Consider the following 6,817-nt stretch of genomic DNA (forward strand, 5'->3'; position numbering starts at 1 on the left):
TTGTACTAAACTCAAACAACCTTTGAATATCTTGTATAACGTTGATACTTTTGGCATGTCTATCTTGAATGCAAATCTGAACGTTTCGCCCGCAGCTTTTTGACCCAACGGTTACTTTCTTTAAATGCCCTCCTTTTACTAACCGTTGTCCATCACCATTTTGTCCTATAAATATGAATTCCTCACATCCCTTCCGAAGGCACTCACACAACACCCATTAACTCGTTCCCTGTACACACTTCCAAGTCTTCGATCGGGCGACCAAGATGGCTTCATCCTCTTCTGTCAATCAGGTACAAAGTTAACTCTCTCCCTTTTCGATTGATTTTTCTGTCAATTAACCATCCATTACTCTCGCAGCCAAACCGGTTCAGCCCGGTCTTGAATGAGCCATCGAGATCATGCACTCCGATGAACCGCTCACTCAGGCTGACAAAGATCTGATCCAAAATCATCGTGAGGAACTCAGAGATCACCTTCCCACGAATATCAAGAGGATTGTAGACGACATCGAGACCAAAGCCTCTAAAAGGCAAACTTGGCAACCAGTTGAAAGGAGCCATCAACTGCCTCGTCAAGTTGCCCTTGAAGACGATATGGTAGAAGTGGAGGAGAAGAACGCCCGTCTTCAGATCTAATTGGATCGACTTCAGAAAGAGATTGACATGAATAAAGCTCAACTGAAATGCCGTTGAATCATTGTAACTTATGATTGTGTTGGTACTTTTTTATCTGAGGGCGACTTGTACTATGTCGGCCATGTATCCAGTTGATGTACCGAATAATGATCGGTTTATTCATATAAATCCTTCCTCGTCTCCTTCAACCTTAAGGCGATGCCCCTTGCATCGGCTATATGAACATGACTCAGAAAGCGTCGGCCGTGAAAGCCTGATATGCCACATTATTGGCTAAGCGTCTACCAATATACTAGGGTAGTATCTAGTATTTTTCATTTTGTATGTGTTAATTTAAATGATCTATGGGCGTGAATTTCCATTTTTTTTTTGTTATGGAACGTGTAAATTGGAAGATATATAAGCCCTTCTGCTAGGTTATGTGCTGATGTAACATATGCAAGTGCACATGGTACAATAGTTCTTATTACATGATGGACAGTTGGAATCAGCTACCTTGAATATGACCCAATGTGCAATGTGTTCATGTGATGTGGTTTGATATGAATCCTGGCTTGAGAGAACCAAGATGCATTTGACCAACAATTACTCTATTACTCTTAAAAAAATGCTTTCTTATGAGTATACTTTTGTACCACAAATGAAATATTAATAGAGTAAATCTTGGACAAAGCCTTTTCCTTAATGAAATGAAATACGCCCTACAATTTCAAATGGAGGGGAGTATCTTTTTCTCTCCATGTGCTTTAGTAATTCCCATGTTTCCATAATTTTTATCTGGGGAAGCTTGTCAAGATTCTGTACTGTCCATTTTATTGTGAGGACTTTTTGTTGAAACAATATTAGGATTTTTTTTCAAGAACATGATGCATGTGTCAGCTTTTATTTCCTTCAGTTACATATCATTTTCCGCTACTGACGCTCTTGTTTTTTTTGTGACATGTAGGATGTTAATAGTGTAGCTGCAGAACATTCAAGAGGCAGTGGACCTGTTGCTGATGGAGTTGGTTCCTCAAAACAAACTCTGGCAAGTGTTCTTTTGTCTAGTTGAACATCCAATCCCAACTAATCAAGAGTTCCAGGGGACTTGCTCAGAGTACTTACAGATTCTATACTGAAAGTCCCTAAGCACAGCTGCCGTTTCTCCTCTGTATATAGTGCTGTCTTGTACACTAGTCACTAACCAAAGCGTTTTTCTCTGGTTATTATTGTTTGCAGCCTAATGATGCAAGTCCAATGGCCGTAGACGAACCAGGTGCTCAGAAAGTTGAAACAGAGAGCTCAAACAAATTGCAGGACCAACCAACGATGCACCAGAAGCCATGATCGGGCACCTTAACTTAGTACCTGATGCCATTGCATCTGTAGCCTGTAGATTCTTTTTGTTCAAGTTCGTTGACCGTAGACAAGCCGTGACAGTTGAAAAGCTTTAGCAGGGAGCGGAAACAAATGCAATTGGAACAGATTATGCATCTGAACCCATGATATTTTGATTATTACATTTGAGTTTCTAACATCTGCAAATGATAGTTTATTTTCGTCATGGAAACCTTATCCTTAACCCCAAGCTGCTGCAAAGGAATTGATGTCGTCATGAAATATGGTGTGGCCCAAATAAGCAGTGTTTTTGACGTAGATGGCACTTTTGGCACATGTGAGTATGTGACTTTGTAATCTGTTGTAGCTAGGCGAAAGCTCTGTTGGTTGGAGTTGTCTTCTCTTCTCATCCCTTGTGTATGGGGATGTCTCTAATTGCCTGGATAAGAGCTTGTGGTAGCCTATTAATTAGAAAACTATTATTTAACAAATGCTAGTTTACTGATGGGCCGCGGGTCACAGCTTGTCTTATTTTACCCTCGATTGCATTAGATGAAGTTGTGGCTTGCTGCGATAGTGATGATGTGGTAATTTCTTTCTTCTGTATGCTGGCTTTGGATTTTCGTATGGGAAGGTGCAGGTCCCATCCACTGAACGGAGAACGCAACAGGAGGGCAGAGGGACTGGTGATGGAAGATATGGTTGTCAAAATTTTGATTCAGATCTACAATTTTACGACTTGAAGATGTACTAGTTTGATTGGACTAATTTTTTAGAAGGTAGAATACTCTATGATTTTACGATTCTGTTATGATTCTACAACTTGCAATCTTGTTGAGAGAGGCGTCAAATTAAAAGTTGGTTTTTTGCGCCTAAGATATTCTACTCCCTCTGTCCTAAATTACTATATTTGTTTTGACCTTCATATATATTAATTTGGGACGGAAGAAGTTGGTGGCATCTGATTAATGTTATAGCCTGCCATGGCATATTACTGCTCCACTTCAACAAACATGAAGTTCGCTGCAAAGCAACTACCAAAACTTAAGTCAGTGAATTATTCCATTCCCTATCAATAACTTCATCGTTTACCAATAAACAGCTATCCATTTTATTTCAGAATGAGGAGACAACGTCTTTCTTGTATGTCATGCAGATGTTTCCGCGTTGAGTGATATCAGAAATATATTTGTGAATTATCTCATACTCCCTCCATCCTGAATTACTACTCGTTTTGACTTTTCTAGATACATAACTTTTGCTACGTATCTAGACATACATATATAGATACATATCAAACATTTTGTATCTACAAAAGTTAAAATGAATGTAATTTGGGACGGAGGAAGTACTAACTATGAACTGAACTAATTTGTAACCTAATAATTTTGACTTGTACGGTCTACATAATTGCGTACACTACCGGAAACAGTAAATTCGCTGAGTGTAAAAATTTTGCCGAGTGCTTTCTTTCGGGCACTCGGCAAACAGCCTATTTGCCGAGTGTATTCAACGGGACACTCGGCAAACATATTACACTCGGCAATAAGGTCGTTTGCCGAGTGCCATAAATAAGACACTCGGCAAACCGCTCAAAGACACTCGGCAAAGGTCCGACACTTGGTAAAAAACCGGCGCGTGCATCGCACGTGCACCGTCCGTCACCGGACTGGGCCAGCTGTTAGTCGTTTGCCGAGTGTTGGACGCCGACACTCGGCAAAGAGGCCGTTCGCCGAGTGCCGCCCGCCCGCACTCGGCAAAAAAAGAAGTTCACCGAGTGCCCTCCAAGACACTCGGCCAACATATTACTTCGCCGAGTGCCTCACCTTGTACACTCGGCAAACACAATACTTCGCCGAGTGTTTTATTTTGCACTCGGCGAACGAAAAAAAAATTCGTCCCCTGGCCTCCACACTTTTTCTACTCCCCACGTAGGAGATTTTGTAATCCATAATAAAAGTTGGTATATTTTGTGGTCTGTTTGCTATTTTTAATGAAATGATTGCATTAATAGGAATGTTTTTTATTCATGTCAGATTTTAACTGCAGGTACATGAAATAATGGATTATAATCAGTGGAAAAATTATATCCATATTATGGAGTCCGGATTGAGGTCTCAACCAGGAAATGAAAAGAAATTTTGAACATTGTTTTTAAAAAACACGACCACGAACGTGTGGTTGAATGGTTGTTAAATTCTAAAAAAAGCAAACGAAATCTGAAAATCACAAGATTTGTCAAGATGTCATGATATTATGTGTGGAGGCTGTGGTAAAAAATTGAGAAGGTTTCTCCCAAATTCTGGCATATGATGCTTAGAAGCCGACTCATCTTTTGGAAGGATTCATAGAAGTTAGAGAGGACACAATGAGATTTGTAGTCCAAGTGACACTTGAGTTAAGGTTTGGGGTCAAATCTTTTTGTATAGGCAACATACAACACAGATTGGTTCGTGTCAAAATTTTGGAATTTTTCGGATGCGTTTACTATTTTTTATTGATTAAATGCAATTACATATTTTTATTAGATATAAATGCAATTTGCTCTATAACTGCATGAAATAATAGAACATTATCAGTAGAAAAATAATTTAACCATTGTTGAGTGATGTTGACACGATTTTGCCCAAGTATATTAGAAAAAGTTCAGTAAAATACGTCATTTCATGTACACTTTGCCGAGTGTCTATAGAAAACACTCGGCAAAGATAATATTTTGCCGAGTGTATACGAGAACTTGTGAATGTTATTTGTGTGCTTGTGATGCTTGTGGTGCAATTTATATGCCTGTGGTGTAATTTATATGCCTGTGCTTTTCTGGTTGTTTTTTGAGAGGGGTCTTTTATACGTAACATTTCTGTTTTTGCAGTAGGGGGATGGATACTAAAGAGGACATTTTCTGTTAGTTCGACGGCTTTGCCGAGTGCATTGCCAAAACACTCGGCAAAGGTGTCATAAAATTTTTGCGGGACTGGCCTCTTTGCCGAGTGCCAAGAGGAAGGTACTCGGCAAACTATGTTTGTTTGCGGAGTGCCACTGGAAAACACTCGGCAAACGGCTCAAAAAAATCTGTCGGGTGGGGCCTCTTTGCCGAGTGCCACGGGGAAGGCACTCGGCAAACCATGTACCTTCACCGAGTGCCTTATGGAAATACACTCGGCAAAGATTTTCTTTTTGCCGAGTGTCATTTAAAATACACTCGGCAAAACAAAAGTTATCGCCGTTACCGTCATAGACCGTTATCGCCTTTGTGCCGAGTGTTATCTTTTGCCGAGTGTTTTCTGGCACTCGGCAAACACACTGTTTGCCGAGAGAAAGTTTGCCGAGTAGGGTTCGCCGAGTGTTACACTCAGCAAACCCTTTGCCGAGTGTATTTGGACCTTCGCCGAGTGCTTGGGGCACTCGGCAAAGTTACTGTTTCCGGTGGTGGTAGCTGCTCTTCACATGTCGCGCGTCGTCAAATCCCGAAGGGCTCCAAAAGAAAACCCGTGACACATCCCCTGCTGCTTACATTAACATGATCCGTTGATTTCTCCACTGGGATGTTTATGGGTACGGCAAGTACGGACCGTGAGGTCTCGGAGGACCAGTTCCTAACGCACGCGTGTAGGATTGACCACGAGCTTGGCACTGTTCGTTGCACGCAGGATGGTCGGGGTCCAAAGCTCCGCCGGAACCTAGCCCTGGAAATTAATCAGGAGTACGTGTATATATACAGTATTCAAGTAATTTCCTTGGTAGTCAGGTCTATCCGTCTATGAACCTATGGTCCAATAATCTATATTGAAAGATGCCACGGGATGATGAGGAAATTAAACGAGCAGTTTAGAGTAGTAGCTAACCAACGCCACGGATTCCATGGCAGATGGAGCTGGGCATGATCACCGTGGAGACGACGAGCAGTGCGAGCACGAGGAAACGGGCGGTTTTGGTGGAGGACGCCATCGCGCGTGCTTTGGCTCGCAGCGAGCTGTTTGCCCCTGGTTGGGTTTATTTCCTGTGAATTGGAGCTATGCTAGCTGCTGTTGCTTGCTCGAGCACTATGAACATGGAGGCCGTATTTATAGGCATCAATGTTATCATACGGCCGGCCTGATAGAGAAAGAAAGGCAAAATATTTCTATGATGATCCAGCGAGCGGAGCCACCGGTAATTTCAGTGCAAGGTGACACAGCGAGCATGCCACGCACTATGCCAGCGTGCGTTGTAACTTTTCACTCCGGAAGGATGTCCATGCACGCGTCGAGGAGGTCTCCGGCCGGTTAGTCAAGATTCGCCGTATCGCCACCGTGCGAGACCAGCAAAGGAAACCAGCATGGGTGGAGTCGACCAAGCGACGACGTAGAGCTATGGAACATTGTCGTCGCTCTTCAGAGTGCGGCTGCGGCACGATGAGCAACAGCGACCTTGCTCCTCCTGGCACGGCGGATCAAAATATATAGCACCGCTACCTTCATATCGTCTACTAGAAAAATAACCTCTCGTCCCAAGACTTAGTACCCATTATATTTGAAACATATGGTTGTCAAAATTTTGATTCAGATCTACAATTTTACAACTTGAAGATGTACTAGTTTGATTGGACTAATTTTTTAGAAGGTAGAATACTCTATGATTTTACGATTATGTTATGATTCTACAACTTGCAATCTCAGAGGTCTCAAATTAAAAGTTGGTTTTTTGCCAAAATATTCTACTCCCTCCGTCCCAAATTACTATTCGTATTGGCTTTTTCTAGATACATATCTTTTGCTATGTATCTAGACATTATATATATCTAGATGCATAGAAAAATTTTGTATCTAGAAAGGCCAAAATGAATAGTAATTTAGAAAGGAAGGAGTAGGTGGTATCTGATTAAT

This window comes from Setaria italica, chromosome IV (genome assembly GCF_000263155.2).
Source record: "Setaria italica strain Yugu1 chromosome IV, Setaria_italica_v2.0, whole genome shotgun sequence".
NCBI lineage: Eukaryota > Viridiplantae > Streptophyta > Magnoliopsida > Poales > Poaceae > Setaria > Setaria italica.